Source organism: Prorops nasuta, unplaced genomic scaffold (assembly GCF_024137725.1).
Source record: "Prorops nasuta isolate Cenicafe-Biocafe unplaced genomic scaffold, Cenicafe_Pnas_1.2 PNAS00031, whole genome shotgun sequence".
Classification (NCBI taxonomy): domain Eukaryota; kingdom Metazoa; phylum Arthropoda; class Insecta; order Hymenoptera; family Bethylidae; genus Prorops; species Prorops nasuta.
The window spans coordinates 1,103,406-1,128,858 of NW_027116828.1; the positions used below are offsets into that span (position 1 = coordinate 1,103,406).

General features: G+C 39.4%; 1 long non-coding RNA gene and 1 pseudogene across 1 annotated transcript; both read right to left on the bottom strand.

Annotated features, from left to right (window-relative positions):
* LOC136782968 (general transcription and DNA repair factor IIH helicase/translocase subunit XPB-like) overlaps positions 1 to 25,453 on the bottom strand; it is a 588,849-nt pseudogene that overhangs the window by 246,724 nt on the left and 316,672 nt on the right.
* LOC136783035 (uncharacterized) lies at positions 15,468 to 18,906 on the bottom strand. Its single transcript, XR_010824213.1, has 4 exons — positions 17,047 to 18,906; positions 16,746 to 16,970; positions 15,964 to 16,197; positions 15,468 to 15,884 (listed from the first exon to the last, which is right to left on the bottom strand). It is a non-coding gene; the product is annotated as an uncharacterized lncRNA (long non-coding RNA).

The window sequence follows — 25,453 nt, forward strand, 5'->3', positions numbered from 1 at the left end:
TTGAACACTCGTATACCTACACAATAATTATGCATTAAAGTTTTTACACGGTTAATATGTTCTTTAAGGGGGTCGTCCAGTGTAAAGGCTGTACTTTTATTGTTTTTTTAAGAATTTTTTTCTGCCGAACCATTAAATTAAAACAATCTATAATTTGTATATTGCTTAATTAACATTTAAAACAACGTTTTAAAAATTTTCATGCCAATATTTTGCACGAAATATAAGATATGCCGACCAACAGGAATGCGTATTTAAAAAACGGCGCTCCACTGCTGCCATGATTATAGCTGTTCTACTTATCTAATATTAAAAATTCAAGTACCATTTTAATCGTGAGACTTGAGGCTATAAAGTGAACTAAAATGAAGTTAAAATTCCAAAAGCGAAAAAAAGTTATACGCTTTAGAAAATTAAAAGTGAATTTTTATCATTTTTTTGTGGTCTATTTAGCTCGTAAAAAAAAAGATTGAAGTAATCTTAATTATTTTAGTTCACTTTGTAGTTATATATATACTGACAACGCTGTATAAATTTGTACATAATCAGTCAACTAGTTTTTGAGATATCATGGCAGCATTTTGAGAAAAACGTGTTTCGAGAAAAACTAACAAACTCCCGTACGTCCCGTATACTGTGCTGTGTATGCATGCACCAGTTTACGGGTGAAACTTTTGAACGTGATCGAATTTTGAAAAATCCTTTTATCCACGTATTCTACACATGCTTTAGTAGAGGAGCTATGCGGTTCCGATGACAGGGAGTGGGGGAAGCTGTTTTGTGGTGTGGAAGGGGGATGGGTGGGGATAAGACTCTCTTAGTATGGTAGTGGTGGGGATGAGGAAGGAAAGGGTCTTATAGTGGGATCGCGTTTGGTTAGGGAGGGTGGGGGTTTTTTTCACCCTATGTCACAGTTGGAAGGTCTTATAGTGGGACCGAGTTTGGTTAGGTAGGGGGTATTTTTCACCCTATGTCACAGTTGGAAGGTCTTATAGTGGGACCGGGTTTGGTTAGGGAGGTGGTATTTTTCACCCTATGGTACCGTTGGTTAGTTATCCTACGGGGACCTAAGTTATCCTACGGGGCCCTAGTTGAGGGAAGGTTTTTTCACCCTTCGAAGTCGATGGTTAGTTACCTTACGTAGCCTAACTATTTCCGACTCTGCTACACAGATAAACTAGGTTGAGTTAATTGCTAGTTCCAGTAGTCACCGCTAGGTGACTGCCTTCCTTAATCTTCTTTCGCGCTAATGGTATTTTAATATTACGTAATTACACACACGGGTGAACTAGTTCAATTTAATTGATAGTACCAGTAATTGCCGCTAGGTGGCTACCGCAATCCCCCCTTTTCTCGTTAGTTAAATTGTAGATAGCTATTGTGATAAGTTGCTGATATCGTGCAAGGAATTAACTTTCCATCGAGCATGGAATTATAACTTTGCATGGCTTTAACAAAACCTATGAAGCGAATAACGAAATATCCTCTAAATGAAAGGGTATAGTTTTAATAGTCTCCCCTATTGGGGAGAATAACAATTTAACATCAATTTCAGGAATATTAATATTTTGATAGGGCAACTTATTAAGTCCTAGCTGTTACTAAACCTATGTATCTTATAAAAGAGATTGCAGTTTCAAGATTTTCTTAGTTCAACGTGCTACTTCACTATGTCGATAAATAAATTCGGATCTGGTTTCAATACCGGTAAAGTGAGAAATTATTCACACAAAATTGACAATGATACGTTAAAGTTTGATAAAAAAAGGAATGCATTTAATGCCAAGAAGAAAATAATTTCAAACTTAGAATGTGATGTTACTGATGAGACAAGTGCTGTGAATATGGCTGCTCTGTTACGTAATTCGATGACTGTACGTGATAGCTTAATGAGGGAATTGTTTGAATACAGTGAAAAGCTAACTCACTATTACCTAAAAGGTAACCGCCTTGAGGAAAAAGTTACAACTCTGCTGAAAAAAACTGATGAAATTGATGAAAAAATTAATGATATTAGTGAAAGAATTAATCAATTGAATGATAAAGTCAATTATATTGAAAATAAATTGGAGCGAAAAGTTGAGGCATTACGGAAAGATATGTATGGTAGATTGAAAATTGTTGCAAATTATATCTCTAATGAGCATCAAAAAGAGGAAATCACGACTGCCAATGAGAAGAAAAGAGAAAATGATTGGAATTATGCTCTAAAGAAACTTATATTACCGCCAGTGATTGATGAGCTAGTGTAAACATAATACGTAGTGGAATAGTCATGGGAGTGAGGAGAAGAAAGAATTGGTAGAAGAGTTACATGACAGACGGAATTTATTTATATATATAAAATGAAATGTTTTTACAATTAAACTTATAATTAAACAAATATACATAAAATTTATATAAATGATAAAAACTTATAATTGATCTGATATATAAATATATAAAAAATGAAGGAAATATACATCAATTTATACAAATATATAAAATTAAATGTTTTACAATTAAACTAATAATTAAACTTATATCAATATATATATATATATATTTTATTCAATCATCTGAAACAGAGAAATCCAGTTAATATTTTACAAATTGTAAGTTTAACATTTGATACTCACATCTATTTGTTGATGTACCCATCGTGCGAAAACGTTTACCTCTTGATATACACAATGTATAGGCTTTCTCGTATGATTGGTGAACATTTTTACGTGTAGTTTACACGGGGTGTTGCAAGGTTTTATAGTGGCTATCAAATTATCAAATTTAGGACAACCAAACCTTTCCAAATTTGTATTTGGGATATCCAAGTAATTCAGAACATCCCGTTCTACATGTCCCCCTTTATAAGCTACTAGGGGGTATTCACAATCCAATTTTATGCTATTCACAAATTTGTAAATATCTTCTTGATTATAATGTTCATATCCTGTGTTGCAATATTTTATCCCGTGAATATTTTTGAAGACGAAATTTACGCTTTTTTGGTCCTTAGTCGATAAACTTTTATACGGCTCATGAACACGAAATGCACCGTAATTCGTATTTCCCGTAGTTAAGTTTTTGATTGCCACTTCTTTATGCACAAACTTTCTGTTTATCATAAACCCGTCAAAATCGATTATATGTGTAATATGAAACAGTGAAGACATTTTTAAAATGGAATGTTATTTGTCGTACGAATCAAACGTTCAAGCAATACTGATGCCTGTCCTACGATTTCTTCGAGCTTTTAAGCACTGTTAGGGAGGTGTCAACAATTTTTTTAATCTACGGTAGGAAGATGCCTATATTACTCTTAGAAAAACGGAAACGTCATTGGTTCTAAGAGAGAATATTTTCTGCCCTATGCTACATGTAGTGGGCGGTAATACTAAGATGCTTTAAGGGTTGACAAAACTTTTGTCCTACGGTGGGGAAATGACTGACCTGCCACTCTTGGAAGAACGGAAACGTCATTGGTCCTCAAGAAAATATTTATGACCTATGCTACGTATAGTGGGAGATAGTTTTGACCTATGGTGAGGATAGTAGGAGGGATGAAGAACAATTAGCTTGAAGAGAGGGAGAAATTTTTATGAAACATTCATATTTAAATAGAATTATTTTAGTATAAAAAACGTAGGCATAATGGCACCATCGTTCGTTGATTTTCAAGGATTCCGTTTGACGGATAAGTCATTTATAATCAAAGAATTTGCTGTTATACAAGAACAAAAAGTGTTCCATATTTTATTTTCACCGCCCTATTCATATTCGTGGCTAAGTGAAGAGGAGCGAAAGCGGACAGAGTAAGTATATGAAAAAGAAAAAATATATATTATTTTTGTTTAATATAATGTTTCTTTTTAGCTGGTTCTTTCTAAATTATCACGGTTTAAATTGGGCGGATGGCTACTCACCCTACTATAAATATAAAGATATTATAAGGAAGTATATTTATGATGATGAGGATGAGATTTTTGTGAAAGGAATTGAAAATACAAATTGGTTAAGAGATATTTGTAATTTAGAAATAACTAATGTAGATAATTTTATGTGGGGAGATTTTGATTTAGAAGATAGCTTGCATAATTCACATCTTCCAGCATGTTTGAATCATGAAGGTGTATGTGCCTTAAAAAATGTCTATTATATGAAATATATGTATGAGCAAAAATCTGGAATATATGTATAACTGAAAAACGCTTGCATCTATTTTCTAACATGTCGTTACCTGTCCTCAATGTTCTCTTACCCCCTGAAGTGTTTCAGAGATCCTTTATCTAAAGAGAGCTCAGTTTCCCACCCACTTTTCCTCAGTTCCTGATTAGTCCTCTCGAAGAAAAGAACAAAAGATGTCTCTACGAAATAGAGTTTTGAAAACGCAAGAAGAATATCGCGAGTGGGTACGCGAGTGTCGTGAATATATTCATAAACTCAGAATCTCTAATCGCAACGCACCTATAGGCACGCTGCAGAAAAATTTTGCAGAAATTGCACAAATACAGTGTCTTCTACTTAGAGCAGCTAAGGATAAGAGTTATTGTTTGAATCATGCTCTCAAGAATCCTGATTGAGGAAATCAGCATAATTATCATGAGTGGGTACGCAAGTGTCGTGATTATATTCGAAGTTTAAGAGATGCTAATAGATCTGCAGCTCCCGATACAGTACACAAAAATCTGACTGAAATAACAACTATCCAGCGTCTACTTCTGCATGCGGCAAAAAATAAGAAATCAATTGGAGTGAGAAAGCTTATTTGGAAAGATCTCGAGTCTTCATTTAAATCTCGAATATGTAGCGGAATGGTTGTAAATTATAATTATATAGAACCACGTGATTTTCTAACAGGTGCAAAAGACTTAGTACAGACCTACACAGAAAAAGTGTTTAATAACGTGAACGCAGTTAAAATAAATTGCATCTATAACGGACAATTTATTTGTAAAGAGATAAGTGATATTAAACATATCTCAACCCGCAATGCAGTTTTATACAAAACTGATAGTTTTAGTGATTGATACAATACAAATATAATAGACAAAATTCTAAAAGAATTGAGTAAGTTTCAAGAGCGTGATAGTGGATTGGCGTTGGAAAAAATTCTGAATTTAATTATAAATATAAATTATTATAACCCGCTGCATATAGGTTGTGCAATCGAGCTTCCAGAATCTATTAAGAATAAACAGGCTATGATAAACATACACAGTGATGATAATACATGTTTAGCATGGGCTGTAACGGCTGCACTCTATCCGGCAAAACCGAATACTCATCCACAACAAGAATCTTCATATCCTCATTTTACAACTGTTTCGACGTTAGAAGTATAACGTTTCCGACTACATTAAAACAGATTCCGAAATTTGAGGAAGATAATGATGTCTCTATTAATATTTTTACTATGGTGGAAAAGACTGAGACGAATGAGAATACAATCATAGCACCTCTACAATTAACAAAATGCAAGAGGACCAGACACGCTAATCTTCTTCTTCTCGAGCATCAAGGAGCAGCACATTTTATATGCATCAGGAACCTTTCCAGACTGCTAAATGGACAGCTTACTAGAGGAAAACGCTCTCATCTTATTTGTGATCGGTATGTTTTACTATATATATATATATATATATATAATTACTGCTTCTATATTCTAATATTACTTTTTCCCTCCTATAGTTGCTTACACTATTTCCACAATGATGAGAAACTAAAATCGCATGAACGTGATTGTGCGCAACTCAATAAAAACATCAGAATTGTGCTACCTGACAAGGACCGTTGGGTTTCCTTCAATAACATGAAGAACAGTGAGAGGGTGCCATTTGTCATATACGCTGACATTGAATGCTTGCTTGAAAAAGTTGAGCAAACGGATGACGAAATTGGTATTTATCAAAAACACATAACTTTTAGTATAGGTTATTATTTTAAAAGCGTTCGTGATTCATCGCTCTCAACTTACAAATCATATCGTGGACTCGAGTGTATAGAATGGTTTGTGCGAGAACTCGATATAATTGCTAGCATAGCGAGCGAAAAACTAAAGACTGTAGTGCCTATGAGAACGCTAAGTATTAGTGAAAATTCAAGGCATTATACTGAGCCCAACTGTCATATATGTAAAAAGCCGTTTCTTCCAGATCAAATACGTGTTCGCGATCATGATCATTTAACTGGTAAATATAGGGGACCTGCTCATAATAATTGTAATTTAAACTTTAACGATTCGCATGTAATACCTGTAATTTTTCATAATTTATCAGGTTATGACGCACATTTTATTTTCGGTACAATCGCTAACTTGTATGAAGGTTCAGTACACTTGTTACCTGTACATAAGGAGAAGTATATTTCATTCACTAAATTCATCCGTAAATATAATATACAACTAAGGTTTATCGATTCTTTCAAATTTATGGCATCTAGTTTAGACAAATTGAGTTCATATTTAACGAGATCGCAGTTAAAAAATTTAGAGTCAGAATTCTCATATTTAAACATAGAACAATTTAACCTTCTGACAAGGAAAGGTATTTTTCCTTACGATTACATAGATAGTCTGAACCGTCTGGAAGAAACTGCTTTACCTCCACGCGAGATATTCTATAATAGATTATCCGATAGTGATATTAGTGAGGGTGCTTATAATCACGCTAAGGAGGTATGGACCAAATTTCAAATACGAACACTTGGGGAGTATAGTGATCTCTATTTGAAAACTGATGTACTATTGTTGGCTGACGTTTTCGAAAATTTTCGTGATAGCTGCATGCAAACTTATAATTTGGATCCTGCTCATTATTATACACTCCCAGGCTTCACTTGGGATGCAATGCTCAAACATACAGAAATAAGATTAGAACTTTTTACTGACGTAGAAATGCTGCTTTTCGTAGAACGAGGCATACGTGGTGGTTTAAGCCAATGCTCGCACCGCTATGAAAAGGCTAACAATCGGTACATGCAAAACTACAATCCCGAGGAACCTTCTAAATATTTAATGTACTACGATGTAAATAATTTGTATGGGTGGGCAATGTCTCAACCGCTACCTACTCACGGATTTCGCTGGATTGAAAATGTTAATAATTTGGATATCTCTAATATACCGATAGATTCACCCGAGGGTTATATTTTAGAGGTTGACTTAGAGTATCCAAGCATGCTTCACGATAAACATTCCGACCTTCCATTTTGTCCCGTACGTGATGCACCACCGGGTACACGTCAGAAGAAGCTACTTGCAACTTTAGAAAATAAGAAGCGCTATGTTATACACTATCGTGCTTTACAGCAATGTATGCGTAATGGTGTTGTCTTAAAACACATTCATCGCGTTTTAGGATTTCAGCAGTCCACCTGGTTACGTAAATATATCGATTTGAACACTAGTTTGCGTGCAGCATCTAAAAATGAGTTTGAGAAAAATCTTTTCAAATTAATGAACAATGCGGTGTTCGGTAAGACTATGGAGAATGTTAGAAATAGAGTTGATGTGAGACTCGTGAGTAAGTGGGAGGGAAGATATGGTGCTGAAGCAATGATTGCTAAGCCTAATTTTCACAGTCGCACTATATTCAGTGAGAATTTGGTCACGATTGAATTAACAAAATTAGCAGCTAAATTCGATAAGCCTATATACGTAGGTATGAGCATTCTTGATATTTCGAAAACATGTTTGTATGATTTTCATTATGATTATATGCTTCCTACGTTCGGTAGCAAATGTAAAGCGTTATATACCGATACGGATAGTCTAATATACAGCATTGAGTGTGATGATATTTACACTATTATGAGGGAGAATCTTGCTAGATTCGATACAAGCGATTATTCTCCCAACAATCAGTACAATTTACCTCTAGTAAATAAAAAAGTCCCTGGGCTGATGAAAGATGAGAATAATGTGCAGATAATGACAGAGTTTATTGGACTGAGATCAAAAATGTACACATTTAAAGTACAAAATAAAATTATCAAAAAAGCTAAAGGTATTAAGACTTACGTTGTTGCTAGAAACATAACCTTCGAGGACTATAAGGACTGTTTAACAAATTTTACTGTACAAGTCCGCAATCAAAATTTAATTCGCTCAAAATTGCATAATGTTTATTCGATTACGCAACGGAAAGTAGCTCTCAGCCCATACGATGATAAGCGTTATATCGTGCACGGAACTGTATCTACTCTACCATGGGGTCATTATAGAATAAATTAATTATATTTAAATTGAATAATTTTATTAATAAATATTGTTTTTACAAAATATTATCTTTATTTATCCATGAATTATGTTTATTATCGAATCCTAACCACTTCACAAAGACCTTATCACCCTTCTTACGTAATACCTTCTCCACTAGATATACATTAGGATTAGCAGTTTTTAAAAGTTCATATTCGTAGAATCCTCCGTATATATCAGTACCACTAGAGTCTCTAAGTAAATATGTAACAGGATTTGTTTTCTGCACTTTTATAATTTCAAATATTTCAGTTGTCCAATTTGGTGTGTATCCCTTTGCGAATACATTCTTGTATTTACTGATTCGTACAAAATCACCTACTTTGAACTTGGCACGACCAACAATCTTTATATTATTGTATACTGTAGTCAGGAGCATATTAGCATGATCTGGCGTCACATCAACTGGTCGCATTCCTATAGTACGATGTTTTCTTGCGTTGTAGTCTTCAACTAGTCGCTGCAGTATGCCTCGCCACTTATAATTTCCATTCAACGTAAATCGTTTCCACATTTCAGTCTTCAGCGTGCGATTCCAGCGCTCAACTATCGTAGCTTTCAATACGCTGTATGTTGAGTAATGATTTATTCTACGTTTTTTTATAAGCGATTTGAAATCACTATTATAAAACTCCTTGCCATCATCTGTCTGCAAATTTTTGGGACATCTCCCACTTTTCAGAATCTTCGTAAATGCGTCTGTCACTTCCTTGCCAGTTTTGGTTTTTAGTGCTACTGCCCATCCAAATTTCGACAATGCATCAATAACTGTGAGAATATAGTGGTAACCTCCGTCAGTATAATTCTTCATATCAACCAGATCTGCTTGCCAGAGGTCATCGAAGCATCGTATTATAACTCTTCTACGTTGAAAATTCCGTCTTGCAGGTACATGCAGTTCTTCGACCAATTTTTTCTTTTCTTCACTATCCATAACTCTTCAGGTATGTGTTGGGTTTACAGGGGTACAACGAGCACTGATGGTAGTAAAACTTTCTTTTTCCTAATAAAACTCTTTGTCGAATTATTTCAAGAAGAATTCTCCTTAGCATGATTCTCCCCATGAAAAATAGCACTTTTTTTTTTTTTTTAATTCCGCATTATCTTCATTATATGTTTCTTTGATTCAGCATCCTCTTTAGTCTGATTCTCCATGAAAATTGATACATATTTCTTTAAATCTGCATTATCTTCAGCATGTTTCTGCATGAAATTACTCAATTTCACTTGAAAATCATTCAGCCTTAACTCGGTTTCATCCAGTCTTAACGCAATACTTCGTAAAATATCACTGTTTTCTTGCATTTCATTTTTAAGGTTCTCACGTACAGCATTCATATTATCCAGCAGAACACGCATATTCACAGCACATTTCTCATCAGTAGCATCAAATCCTAAATTTGAAATAATATTCCCCTTAGCATTAAATGCATTCATACGTTTATCAAATTTTAATGTTTCATCTTCAGTTTTGCGGAAATATTTTCTCACATTACTGGCAGTGGAAATACCTCCAAATTTATTTATCGACATTGTGAAGTAACACAATCAACTGGGAAATTATGGAAAGTGTAATCTCTTTTATAGGATAATACGTTCTTCATGAAGCTCCTCAATTATTGATTGTATCTCATTATGATGATTCGTATGTCCTGCAGCAGATGATGCAATCAAAAGTCTCAAACGTTCAACTAATTCGTTCGGATCATTCCAATGTACATAGTTCACTGGTTTATCATTAACACACATATAACCGCTACCTTTTACAAGATTCTTTGGAGGAAATAATGGGCTAATTATTTTCTTCCATTTATGACCCTTATTCCCACGAAGCTTTCCCTCGCTACTGTAATCTGCTCTGTGTACATTAGTTTGAGAAAGAATATTCTTATATGTTTTTAAATCATCTTCAGTATAATCATGTGGCTCTTTCATGAAGATCAATTCAAATAGACCAATAGTACCCTGATAATACTCATCATCAATAATAATAAAATCTTTACGATTTACTTTAAAAGAACATTTTCCAAGTCTCATTTTCTTAAGTCTAACATCTCGTTCAATTCCAAAATTATCATCAATTAAATCCTTATTTTTACGCAGAAACATCTCTATATATTTACGTCCAATTGGTGCATATTCTGACAAAGAACTATTTAAATCTAAGGATCTTTGCAATGGTGATGATGGAGTTTCTGCTTGCATTGGTGATGGTATTGCTAAATCATTAACATCCTTTTCCACTTTCACTCCCTCCTCCTCCTCCTCCTCCTCCTCCCCATCCTCTTCCAGAGAAAGGTATAATGTTTCATTAGGTCGTGAATTTCCTTGCTCATCATCATCATCATCAGATGAAGGGGTTGGAATTTTGATTCTAGAGTTGTCTGCGAAATATTTACGTTGTGGAGTCGATGAGAAATAAGTTCTTTTACGTTCCGATGGAATAATCAAAGAATTATCGCTTGCAGTAGTCTTCTGTAGCGGTTCCTGTTTATACTCATATTTCGGGGACACGAAGGTCATCTCATTATGTTCAGTGAGCTTCTTCAATGGCTCAACAATTGGTTTAAAAGTTTCATTTAAATTGGTTTCCATCATTTCTCTTCCTGATTTGAGTGCACGATATTTTTCACGAATTACTTTACTTTTCGCGGCAATCTTCTTTAGCAGCATCTTTTCTTCCATTTTCCTGCTTTCCACGTTCAATCCACGTTCAATCCACGTTCAATCCACGTTCAAATCCACGTTCAATCCACGTTCAATCTACGTTTCCACGTTCAATCCACGTTCAATTTAGATTCAGTCCACGTTTTTATTTCCACGTTTATACTAAGTTTATTCCATGCTCATTTGATGTGTGTGTTTTGATGGACACTTAGCTCTAAACTGAACAATCTTAAGCAAACGGTATACTATTTAATCTTAGCATACTCATCGAAACCTTTCCGATATCTACCATTTTGAATTGTACTATCCTTGTCGATCACTAGAAATCCATAATCATGGTGCCAGCACTTTGAACACAATTCATTGAATTTTTCAAATGACATATCCGTGTTTACATGATCGTTATAAATATGTTTTAAATTAGTACCATCTTGCTTAAAGATTATGAGAAGGTTTGCATTATCACGAATCATGTGTTTAGGAATTTTAGCATAAGTCTGGCAGAGGTAGAAGCAGTCAATATTTGAATGTCTACCCATGGAGAAGTAGTCTCTGATATTATCCTGCTTATCGTTAGCAACATCATCAAATATGAAAATAGAATTGGGTAACGCCTCAGTTACCTTTACAACGTCGCTATTGTTTGAAAATTTAAAATATCCTATACCTTTTAGTCCTTTTAATAACCGTTCAAGGTATTGATACTTGGGTTGTTGAAGCGACTTTGAGTATACATAAATATTTTCAAATCTCACACCGTTAGGACTTTCTACGAGACTAAGCAGTACGTTTGTTTTACCGCAATTCGAGGGTCCGCAAATTATACTACGAATTGTAGATGGAAGTAGGGATCCATGACGTTTACTCCTTCCTCCACAACCCCCACCGACAATAAAACGATCGGCGTTGGAGACACGAATGTGCAGTGGTTGCTTTACGAAATCCATAACTGTAAAACTCTATGATCATGCAAGCTATTTATAGGCTCGAAGCAGATTATCTCATCAGTTCTCATTATGTCGTTGTTAATGTTAGATGTGTTACGTTTGGAGGATTTAACTATTGAGCAGCTTGAATACATTCCAAAAATTTTACTATTGAAGCGCTTTCCAAACAGTATTCGACTTGTTTGGTGTAAATTACCTGAGCACATTCGTGCAGATCCTGAAGTGCAACAATATCGTGCCTGTACGGAACATTATAATTTACCTAATCAAGATCAGTTTGATGGAATACCGCCTTCAATAAAAAATTGCTGGATGTGCCAACGAACCCGTTAGGAAAGCATGACATGATGAGATATGGTTGTGGATCTTTTTTCAATAAGCTGCTAAATAAACTACCCTTCGAGCTGCATGTACCTGGCTACAATTATTGCGGTCCAGGTACTTGCCTTCATGAACGGTTAGCACGTGGTGATCGAGGAATAAACCCTCTGGATGATGCTTGCCGTGAGCATGATATCGCATATTCAGTATATAAGGACCTGCCCTCGCGTCATCATGCTGATAAAGTACTTGCACGCCGTGCACGACAACGTATCATAGCTAGTGACTCATCCGTAGGTGAACGAGCGACAGCGACTGCTGTCTGGGCATCAATGAATGCAAAACGGAAACTCGGCTTAGGACTGCGAGTGCCTAGAAAAAGTACGAAGAAAAGAAAAATTCGTGTACCGAAAAAACGAGGTGGTTTATTGAGGAAAAAGTCACTTACTAAAACAAAACGGGGGGGTTTAATACCATTGCTTCCGCTGCTGAGTGCGGTGGGCGCATTAGCTGGCGGTGCAGCAGGTATAGCAAAGGCTGTAAACGACACCAAAGCAGCCAAAAAACAATTGGAAGAAATGCATCGACACAATCGCTTAATGGAAGCGAGACGGGGACAAGGTTTATACCTCGCACCATACAGTCGAATAGGAGAGGGAGTGAAAAGGAAAAGGAAAAGAAAATAAATGGACTTCCAAAATCTGGACCTACTAGTAATATGCAATTATCAAACGTCTGTCGTAAAATATCGCATTTTCGGGGAGTTTTTATGCGTACATCTCTACCTCAAAATGCGCAACGCAATGAGTGCGCAATTGTGAATCTTGATGACGAACAAGGTCCTGGAACACATTGGGTCGCTTACGTTAAACGTAATAAGCACGTTAAGTATTTCGATTCCTTCGGACATTTAAAACCACCAATTGAACTTGTGGAATATTTTGGACCTTCTGCTATAATCTACTACAACCACGACCAATATCAATCGTATGATTCAAGCATATGCGGTCAGTTGTGTGTCAAGTTTCTACGTGAACAATGTCTTTAACAGTTACACTCTCTGGCCGTGACTCGGTATTGGGGTCAGATTTTTTCCCCCCGATCGTTCTTCGAGATGGACATTATGAACTCGGTCTCGTAGACTTTCAGAGCTTCAATTCAATCTCTAATGTTGATGAGACAAACAATATATTTTACGTTGATGATCAGGAGCTAACTATACCTACAGGTTGTTATGAGCTCAATGCTATAAATGACTTTTTACGTGCTCAGATGTTCGAAGGTGATGAAGAATAAGTCATTTTTCTACGTGCTAATAATAATACATTAAAAAGTGAAATAAAGTGTAAATATCAGATTGATCTTACACAACCTAACAATATAGGCTCTTTGTTGGGTTTTTCATCAGATCGTGTTATTCCACCGAACACACTAGCTGAATCAGACGAGCCCGTAAACATTATAAGAGTAAATATTCTACGAATTGAATGCAACATTACAGCTGGTGCGTACACAAACGGTAGACCTCGACATGTTATACATGAATTTTTTCCGAGTGTTCCGCCAGGTTATAAAATCGCAGAAACACCGAAGAACGTCATTTACTTGCCAGTCATTGCGAAAGTAATTGACCGTCTCACCTTGCGTATTCTCGATCAGGAAGATCGTATAGTAAATTTCGGAGGTGAAGAAATCACAATTCGTTTACATATTAGAAAATGTTGATTTACAAGAATACTTATAAATCACCGATACTCGATGAGCCTATCAGTCCAACTGCTGCAGCAGGACAGAATACATTGAGTGAAGGTAACGCTGGAGGACAAAATACATTGAGCGAAGGTAACGTTGGCGCATCATTAACAAGAAGAAATATCACCTTTCTACAATCACTGGGTTTCAACGTTAGAAATAAAAATGGATCCATTAGATGTAACCGCTCAACCGGTGTTCGACAATCGCATCACTAAAATGGAAATGCATGCATACAATCCTTATGCAAATGCCTCATTGGGAAATAGTGATGAAATTCGAATTCCTATACAACAGCAAGATTTAATTCTTCTACCCTGTGAAAGTTATCTCTACATTGAGGGAAAGATAATCGTTGGAACCCGTGCTCCAGATGCAACAGCCCAAGATGTCGTAGGACTTGACTGTAATTCCATGGCATTCTTGTTTGATGAAATTCGTTATGAATTGAATGGTATTGAGATTGATCGCTGTAAGAATGTGGGTATTACTAGCTCCATGAAGAATCTCATCTCCTTAACTGCTGAGGAAAGTGCAAGTCTACGTCATTCAGGATGGTTTCTAACAGATCACAGGTCTACGAATCATTTCAACTTTTGTGTACCATTGCAAATGCTGTTGGGTTTTTGTGAAGACTACAGAAGAGTTATAATAAATGCACGTCATGAACTCGTTCTTATTCGAGCACGTGATGATATAAATTCACTACATTCTTCGAGAAAAATCATCAACTCCAAAATTGATTTGCAAAAAGTGCAATGGAGGATTCCTCATGTATCACTGAATGATTATACAAAACTTAAATTTCTACGTTTGATTGAGCAAAACAAAAGTTTAACCATGGCTTTTCGTTCCTGGGAACTCTACGAATATCCACTTCTACCTGAAACACTGAGGCATACATGGGCCGTAAAAGCTGCAACACAATTGGAGAAACCTCGATATGTTATACTAGCATTTAGACAAAATAAGAAGAGTACGCAGCATATGGAGGTGCTTAGATTCAATGACAGTTCTGTTCGTGATGTTAAAGTCTATCTGAATTCAGAATTTTATCCATATGACCGAATTGATAGTGATAGCGAAAAAAACCGTTATTCTGTACTATATGATATGTATGTATGTTAAATTTATCCATTCATATTATGCAGGAGAAAAACAGTTGAAACCAATGCTTAATTACAAAAACTTTGTGGAATACGGTCCTCTCTTCGTCATCGATTGTTCGCATCAAAATGAATCTATAAAGTCAGGCACTGTTGATGTTAAAATTGAGATTGATTGTACTAGAAATATTCCAAGTAATACTACTGCGTTTTGTTTAATTATACATGATAAAATCGTTGAATATAACCCGCTTGCTAGTATTGTTAGAAATGTAAGTTAATAGACTAGATTTATATGTATCTTACTAATGTAGTGAGGGATAAAGAAAAAATAAATAAATAAGATATAATAAACATTTATTGATGTCATTCCTTAAAAACATTCCTTACAAACATTTCCAAAATTTATCTTATGATTATCATTGGGTAACTTTAAATTCTAAATTATTGTATCGTCCTCCAACATATAAGATTTTTAATGTATTCGCTGATGCAGCATTTTGAAGTTCTTTGATTAGTTCAGGCGACTCCAGTAATTTCATCATCCTTGAGGGTAGGAAGAACCATTCGTCGGTAGCCAGCTTCGCTATTAATTTCTCTCCATATTTGGTCTTAATTTTCACTAATTCAGTGATTTGATACTCCTTATTCTCCTCAAAAGTATTCAGCTTTACGAAAGTCTTAGGTTCGTAAGTTTCCACTGCACTCTGATCCCTCAAGCAGCTATCCGGTCAGTTCCTCTCTCTAAACTCCCCTCGTTGCTCAAGTTAAAGGTATTCTCTTCACCAATTTTCTCCCCTCGTCCTCTTCTCTGCAACCATCCTCACTTCAGCTTACACTCCCAACTCGCTATCCCTAAAAGAATTTTGTTCAGAATCAGTAATGGTATATGGTTGTCTTTCCCCCCCTCTACTTGATAATTTCCCTCACTTACCCTCATAAACTGTTAACCTCTCCTCTCAGCTACTCTTTCACCCAACCTCTTAGCTTTCCTCCTGCGGAAACTCCCTTCCTCACACCTCCACCGCCCCACACAACTTAATCTTGTCTCTGAGTCCTTCGTCAAAACTCTCCTTATCCTCCTCTTTGCCCTATAGCTCCTCCTTATCTACCACATTTATTCCCTCCAGACTCTGGGAAGGCTCCATGTCAACTGCAATCTTCCTCCCTAAAAAGATAAAATCTAATAAATAAATTTACTTACTCTCCCTTAACCTTCTTATCTACTTTCTATACTTCCCCTACCTATAATACAGACCATAAATAGCACAAATCAGACTCTCTTATGCTTTATACTCCCCCATCAACTATCCACCTCTCACCATATCTCTCGCAATCTAGACTCTCTCTAAATACCCCCCCCCCCCTTAGCTCTCTATGATGGTCTCTTACTTCCTCCCAAAAAATAACCCCACTGACTCTACTAACTTCTACATCTTACACTTTTCATCATACCCACGCACCACACTCTAACACTGGACACATATTCCTAGTTAACCTCAATTTGCATATCATACCCCCCCCCCTCCCTTTTACTCTAACCTCAAACCAGCCCTTTCTCTCACTCTGCCCCCCACAATCCACTCTTGTACTATTCTGACACTATCTAATATTACCTAACTATCAGACCTCACCTACACCCCTCCTTAGCCCTCCTCTGACCTCTCTCATGCCTGTCCCTTCACTTTCAGCCCCGACAACAATTTAAACACTCACTTAGTTCCATTAATCTCTGAACTCTCTAATGACGGGTCACGATCCCCTGTATATCTCTATCCAATGGTTCCCCCCCCCACAGTAGGCTCCCGCAGCTGCTATCTGGATGAACGGATTACCTAGGCTCGCTCTCCGTTCACCTAAATCCTTTTTCACTTACATCCACTGTCCTCCCCATCTCTGCTATTCTTTCTTGTCTCAATCTCCATGCCCAGCCTATCTTTCCTGTGAACAAACTTAGCTCATTACCATCCTCCTCCTCACTCACCTGAATACCCCTCCCCCCCCCCCCCCAACTTACCTTTAAATCACTCATCTCCATGAATGCACTCTCTCCATAACCTCTAAATCGCTGACCCTCCTCCCTCCTTTCACCATACTCTCCCTCTCAATTGTACTGTCGCCCATCTTAGGCACTCCCCTGGTCACTTCTTCTTCGCCTCCTTCACTTACACTCCCCTCAGACTCCTCACTCAATCCTGTACTTTCTAGAAAGAGTAAAAACCTGGACACTCTCGGTTCACCCCTTTCCTTGCTACTCATACAGTTGTCTCTCTATAATTCATTCACCTATTCACCTCCACCACCTAAAAATACAAAAGGGTCAGGCGCTCTCATAGGCTTCATACACTCTTGCTCCTCCTGGACAACATTATCCACTGCACACTCTCAATGGTTTTAACTCTTATAAACACTATCTTCTCCTCCTCTTCCTTAAAATTAACTCTTCCTCTCGCACTCCGTTCTCGTCCTTGGCTAATATAGTACTAGTCCAACGCCTCCCCGTGTCTCTCTGCCATACTCCTACCTTCAGTTCACCCCAACTTCAATTGGAACCTCCTCTGACAGGGTGTTAGGGTGTTACCCACCGATAGCTCTATTTACCAATCACATAGGTCTGAGAATACAATCAGTTCTGAAGACACGGGTACCTCAAAACTGAACCAAATACAGACTTTTCATAGGAAATTGTTATCTGTTAAGAAAAGGATCTTTCCCCTGCTAGATGACACCAAAGTCTCCACCTATTTTGACTACTATCGGCTAGTCATTAAAATCTATAATTATATTTTCGGCCACTGTCCTCTCGACACATTGAGGAAATTTAATTTTGAATGTGCAGAATCCTTCAGGCAAACGATCAACTACATTACAATTAAACTCATTCCCAAGGGAGCCTATCTTCTACCCTTCCACTTAACTACATGGTCCATTGTGGCCTGCACACCACCAGCCAACGTAGTGATACGCTCATTACTAAATTCCAACTTTATAGACATTTCCGGCCCACTTCTTAGGAAATTCTCCAGGAGCAACATTGATGATATGCTCACATATTGGCAATCTATTTGGCTTCACACCTCCTCCACAGAAGCAAATGACCCATATATTTCACATCTTTACGCTCTTATACCAAATTTAAATAACTGGTTTTATAGACCTCACGGCCTCCTTACTACTAGCATCTGCCTCTTTTTGTTATCACCACTTCCACCTGTCAGACCTTGCCACTGTAAAAACCCTACACCAACCTGGGAGCATATCATCTTTGTCTGCCCCAAATGGAGACACTATAACTTCTCCTCTTTATCTCCCAATAGTTTACATCTCTTAATGACATCTATTCTAAAGTCGGAGGAATCCTGGCTCCTTTTGGACTCACTCATGCAACAAGTATTTTCCCTGTAATCAAGATTTGTTCCTATGCCTGAAGGAATCTAATAAATCTATGTTATATGTCTTTTATGCTACTTCTATAAATAATTTTGTTACACCTTCTGAGCAGACTCCTAATTTTGACTCAACATGACGAATAGCCTGAAATATATCATTACTCCCAACATCAACCAAGATCAGGCTCCTATACAGAGGACCCCCTCAACAAATAATCTCACTACTGATCTCTGCCCCAGTATTGAACTGTTGAACTACAACGCAAATCGTTCCAATAAAGTCAGAATTCGCAGCCTGCTCAGAAGAAAAAGTTCAAATGGTTCTAATAAAAATCTTTTTAATCCACTACTGGAATTAGCCAATATTCTCACTGATCCTATGCTTAATCAGATACCAACAGAGCACATTAAAATCCGAATTAATAAACAGGATCAAACCATCGTTAACATTTCTGAAATAAGCTCGGAACAACGGGACCTTCTAAATAGCAAGTTAGAACTTATCTTTGGAACGACCAATCGTTTTTCCTACAGTCTCTTTGATGATTACAAGGCCAAACAAAATCTCATTAACTTTTCCACCTCCATCACCATAAGGAGAGTACCCATTGAAATCAATGACAGTCTAATCATTGATACGATTAATCCCCTACTACCAAGCTTCGGCTTCTCCGAGCAACAAGTCACTGAACTTAAGACACTAAATTCATACAACATAGTAAGAGACTTGAATTTTTCACTCAATGGCAAATCAAACTCCAATACTTTGCCAAAAAACGTTAAATTGACTGTGGATAAGGCTGACGGTCGTTCCAAGATCTACACCTTCTGTGTAAAGACCAAGATCCTTAAAACAATGAACAATATTAAAAAACCCAATACTAAAACCATCGGAACCAAGGACGGGGTTCTACGCGTGCTTCAAATAAACCTAAACACTTGTCCTAAGGCCCAAGCCATTATGGAGCAGTACATTTACGAGAAAAGTTGCGATATAGTTTTGATCACTGAACAAGCTAGAAATATTATCCAAAATAACTGGATTACTAGTACTTTGAACAACTGTGCAATCCTCTTGGTTTCTCAACGTGTCCCCCCCATCCTTGGTTCATTCTCTGCGGACGGATTCTGTGCCTTTGAACTCCCTTCACTTTGGATCATTAGCACCTACATTACACCAAATTGTAATCTCACTGACTTTCAGGCATACCTAGACAAACTGTCTGAGTTTCTATATAAAACAAACAAACCTGTTCTGATCGGCGGTGATTTTAACTCACACTCTTACACATGGGGTTCAATCAGGGAGAACAGAAGAGGCCGTATACTGAATGATTTCTTTGTCAAACATGAACTAAATCTCTGCAATCAGGGCTCTTCTCCGACCTACCAGAGATTCAACGCGGAATCAATCCTAGATCTCACCTTGATCTCTGGTAGATTTCAGAACAGAATAGAAAACTGGTCAGTGAGCAAAGACTACTCTGGTAGTGACCACAATTATATTCTTTTTGAATTTCTTACCGATGATGCCTCCTTCGCACAGGCCAATATGTTCAGGTGGTCCAATAAGCATATAAATGAACTAAACATATCTGGCAGATGGGCAATTGAGGCGCCTCAGCTCTATAGCAAGACTCACGAAATCTCTAACACTCCCACTGAATCCAATATAGATAAAATGTATCAACTCATTCTACAGGCCTGCACCAGAGTCTGTGATGCTTCAATGAGCATCATTAGGCAAACTGACTCGAAAAACCGCACCACCAAAAGACCGGTGTACTGGTGGAATAACGAAATACAAGATGTCAGAAATCTTTGCCACAAATCCCTCAGACGCTTCATTAGGATCAAAGCCAGATTCGGCATTGTCTCTGACATTACCAAAGATGCCTTTATAGAACTACAGAAACATAAGATCAAACTGAAGAAGCTCATCTTTAAATCCAAAACAAAGTGCTGGAACAACATCTGCACTGATCTCAAGTCCAATCCTTGGGGACTTGCATACAAAATAGTAAGGAAAAAACTTTTATGTAGAGCAATACGCCTCGAACCGACTGACTTGAACAATATCATCGACTGTCTCTTCCCTACTAACTTTGCGGCCCCGTCAAACTCCCTCACTCTGGCTATACAAACAAATACCTTCGAACACATTATTTTGCCTGAGGACATCACACTATTAGCTAGAAGAATCTCTTGCAATAAAGCCACTGGACCTGATGGTGTACCTGCAAAAATCATAAAAGTCGCCACTCAATGTATCACTGACACTCTAACCACCTTTATTAATCATATATTTAATACAGGCTATCTTCCCTCTGAACTTAAACAACAAAGATTGGTACTGGTCCCTAAAGTGAATCAACCCAATGTCTCTACCCCCAGTCACTTCAGGCCCATCTGTGTAATAAATTCATTGGCCATCTTCATCGAGAAAATCATACACTTCAAACTGAACTCTATTATAGAATCAAACGATCTCCTGAACAACAATCAATTTGGCTTTCGCCCAAATCGCTCTACTGTTACGGCAATCAGCACAGCCCTAAGCCACTTTAAACAACCTCCTCCATATACCTCTGCCAGGAAAAATAATCATATTCGAGCATTAATTACGCTAGACGTAAAAAACGCTTTTAATACGGCCTCCTGGTCTTTCATTAAACATGAAATTCATTCTTCTCAATCTATCCCTGACTATCTCAAGCTTCTTCTAGACAATTATCTCTCTAACAGAACTCTTATAGTACAATCACACAGCACTGTCTTCACTAGAAACATCAATACTGGTGTCCCCCAGGGCTCAGTACTTGGACCTATTCTCTGGAACATTATGTACAACGGTGTTCTTGAGCTCTCTCTTCCTTCTAATACACACATCGTCGGCTATGCAGATGACATTGCTGTTATCATTGCAGCCCCCGACATCAAGTCTCTTCTATCCAAAGCAAATCGTGCCTTCCTCTCCATCACTGAATGGCTAGACTCTCGGGGACTTTCTCTCACTCCATCCAAAACTGAAGCTATCATTAACTTAAATAAACCCTCTATAATTCCTCACAAAGACACCGAGACCATAACCTTCACTCTCCTGGACTATCAATTCAAGCCCAAAGAATACCTCAAGTATCTTGGGGTTTTAATTGACCGGAAACTAAACTTTCAAGCTCATATAGGCTATGCTACAACAAAGGCCAAAAAAGTGGCCCTACAACTTGCTCCTTTGATGCCTAACACCTATGGCCTTGAATGGACTGCCAGAGCCTCCTACCTTTATGCCATTAGTAGCATTACTTATTACGCATTACCCATTTGGTACGGGGCACTCACTCTCTTGAAAAACCAAAATTCCATAAACCAAGTAAATAGAGCTATCGCCTTGAGAATAGCCAGGGCGGCCAGGACTGTTTCCTATGAAGCCGTCTTTGTCATCTCAGGCATCCCTCCCACTCGCCTACATACTGACTTTCTTATGCGTATGGAAGACAGGAAATCTGGCCTGTTAAATGACTCGTTTAATCCTCTTTCAAACAAATACGATGACGAACTCTACCATCACTGGCAGGATCTATGGGACAACGCCTCCAAGGGAAGACACACCCATTCCATTATTCCCCAAATTAAGAGCTGGGTCGAGAGACCACATGGCGGAAACTCCTTCTACCTCACACAAATCCTCACGGGGCACGGCAGCTTTGGTCCCCATAGACTTAAGTACAAAAAAGATAACAGCAGCATATGCCCCTGTACATCTGACGTGGACACCGTTGAACATACAGTCTTTTCGTGTCATCTCTGGGACAGTCAACGAACCGCAATTGCACATCTTCTTGACAATCCTCCTACTTTGTCTCATCTTATCAATCAAATGGTCTCCACGACAGATAACTGGCAAACTGTAATTAAATTCTTGACGCTAGTCATTAGAGGCAAGGACAGGCTATATGACGAACGTAATCTTACCCCTGGTACCACTAGGTTCAAAAGACGGATACAGTCCTCAAACCTTGCCCCAAATCCTCTCCCTGCCTCTCTTGCTAAAAGAATCAGAATAAACATGTCTCGACCTTAGTACTTCCAAATATATCATCGTTATTTACATTGTATAAATGTTTTATAAATTGTTACTGTAAGTTCATAATTGTTAATATATCTTTCTCCAACAACACAAATAAATACTATTATATCTACACTCTCTATAATCTTTTGGCCTATAATATGAGGGATCAAAACACATCCTATAAAAACATCCTACAAAACTTCTTACTATACTTTCCTAATGCTGAAACACCATGGCGACTCGCGAGGCGAATATCCAGCTCTACGGCGGCACGCTCAAAGGTATGTTAAATTCAAATCAATTCAATAACTTGATCCATTCATGGACAACTCTCCTAAATTCACTTAAACCACGGAGGATCGCTTCTTGCTTGCTTTAGCATTATCATCCACAGAGCTGTTCTTGCTGCCCGACTGGCCTCTGTTGCTGCGACTGACCCTAATCGGCATGTGTTCGGCGATTTCGGCTCTTTTCGGGGAAGCACCTAACGCTCTATGGGTCTCTTCTTTCGGTCCTGGTTCGTGCTCTCGGGGCTTTGGTGTTGAGTTGCTCTCTGACCCTTGCCCTTCCTGGGCGCGTCATGGCCGACAGAAGTCTCCCAGCCGATCCTCCTGGTTCCCTGGTCCGTCTTCTCGGGTCTGGCTCGATCGCCGGCCCTCCTTGTCCCCCGTCGGCCATTGGCATCCGATTGATCATCTGAGGACTGACCTTCTGACCCCTGGCTGAATTTGAATGCGCCGAGCCTTGATTCCTGTGAATTTCTCGTGGGCGGGGATATCGGTCGTAACGAACGAAAATGGATTTGTGATTTTCTTCTAAAATCATAGAATGGAGGGTATGATTGGATACGGGCTCAGATACGCGACCTCCCCGTCACGGATGGGTACTCCTTCCCCGTGGCCATCTGCTTGTTTCGTGTTCTGGCCGGGGTGGGCCCCTGCGGGGGGCCCCGATGCAATAAACGCTGTAATCCATATCTGAAGGTACATGGCTCCCTCTCTCGCGCTCTTGAAGGGTTTAGGATCGCTGAGCCCGCCAAGGGTTCCTTGCGAAAGCCTGATGTGACTATATTTGTCCATTGACTTGATGGATCCCTTGGGAGGGCCTGGGTCTTGGTTCCGCGCCGGCTGGGGGGGGGGTGGTTTGGTGGGGGTGGGCGGCTTGGCTGTCTCTTTTGACCCCTGCATCGCCCCCGCTTCGGGCACTCCTCCCTCGGGCCTGGTGGCCTGGGACCCCATCCTGGGGCTCTTGTGTTCCCCCGGGTGATGGGCGGGGCTGGACTGGGAATCTGATTTGATGGGATAGTGCTCTCCCTGCTGATGACCCTCCCCTGGACCAGAGTGATTAATTGCCTATCCATTGGACTGCGGGACTCCTCGGGAAGGGTGGGCTGAGAGGGTCCCCCTGGCGCGATTCGGGCTGCTTTGGGGGGGAGCCTTGATCCTGGGTGTCTTCACTGACCCTTGGGCGGCCCTCCTCAGGGGCGGTCCCTGTCGGGGTCTGGGTGCCCCTCCCTATCTTCTTGGATTCTTTCAGACCTTGGCTACCCCATCATCGCTGGACTGGCATTGGAGATCCTGGGGGGGATTCACTTCCGGAGTGCGTTGGACGGGCCCATCCCTCTCTTCCTCTTTTCAAATACACAGCGGCATCATTCCCTTCTTGGTCTCCGCGCGCGCCGATTGGCCCCACACAGTCTGGAGTGATATCCATGTATCCTCCGGATCTCGGGGCTCTTCGGGGAGGGCGGGGATTGGTCGCCCTCCTCTCGCTGGGCTCTCGCCTGCGGGGGTTCAGACCCTGTCTGGCCCTCCGTGGGTGGGATCTCTTCGGGACCTGGGGGATCAATAACTACCCCCCCCCCCCCGCTCCTCCCTCTCTAGTTTGTTTCACTGCCGGCACGAGGCCTTGGGGAACACTCGGTGGGACCTCCCACTATCAGTTTTATTTTCTCACACGAAGGATGGGACGAGACCATAGAGTCTGACAGTTGCGGCCGATTTCCTTACGACTGCGAGATCCTTCGCATCCTTGGAGTCTTGGCTGTTGCTTCAACTTTGGCTGGGTCAACACGAGATGGCCCGTGGTCTCGCTGCTACTGGCCTGCGGGTTCAGGGCGGGGGCTCAAGGGGTGAAGGTCGGACCCTGTATGGGCCTGGGACCCTGATGGGGTCGGTAGTAGTACGCTTAGCAGTAATCTTTGCGCTTCCCCTCACACACAACCATCGCTAAACCAGCTCATCTCATCCCACTAGTTCGCTCAAAAGACCATTTTGAAATGGCCAGTAGCTAGACTAATATCACCCACACTCATCCCCCCCTTCACCTACTCCATCAAAAAAAAAAAAAAAAATAATAAGGGAATTGCCCTGCACTCTCCCTCCGAAATAAAATTCTAAACAATAGTAATTTTGATAATAATAGTAATAATTCATTTCGTCCCCAGACTTCTTAGCTGGGAGGGATCATCTCTCCCCTTTCTCTACTCTGCGCGTACACTCAGCCACCTGACCCTCCCCTGATGGCCGGGCCACCTTCCGCTTCTCTAATAATTATCAGTAATTTGCTGAATAATTACAGTCGGATCACCCCCCCCCCCCCCAAGCTCCTCTATCGCGAACAAACTCTGCCTACTAAATTCTAGAACCACCTCCCTCCTCTCTTACTCCACTTCAGGGAGCTCACTTGCTATACTCCGCTCTCCTCTCGGTCCCCTCACTGCCTGGACCATATGTATCCTGTCAACAGGAGAGGTCCGGTCAGTCTGGGTGCGGTCTGGGGTCCGGAATGAAGTGAGCAGTCACTCCCTATAATCCGGGGGTGTCTGCCTCTAATGCATCTGTGTCACACCCACCCCCAAAGCTTCACTAAGGTGAAGAATCACCTTCTCCTGGGAGGCCCACTTGCTATACTCTGCCTCCACCCTGTGCCCCTGCTGGCCAGACTATACGTATCCTGTCAACAGG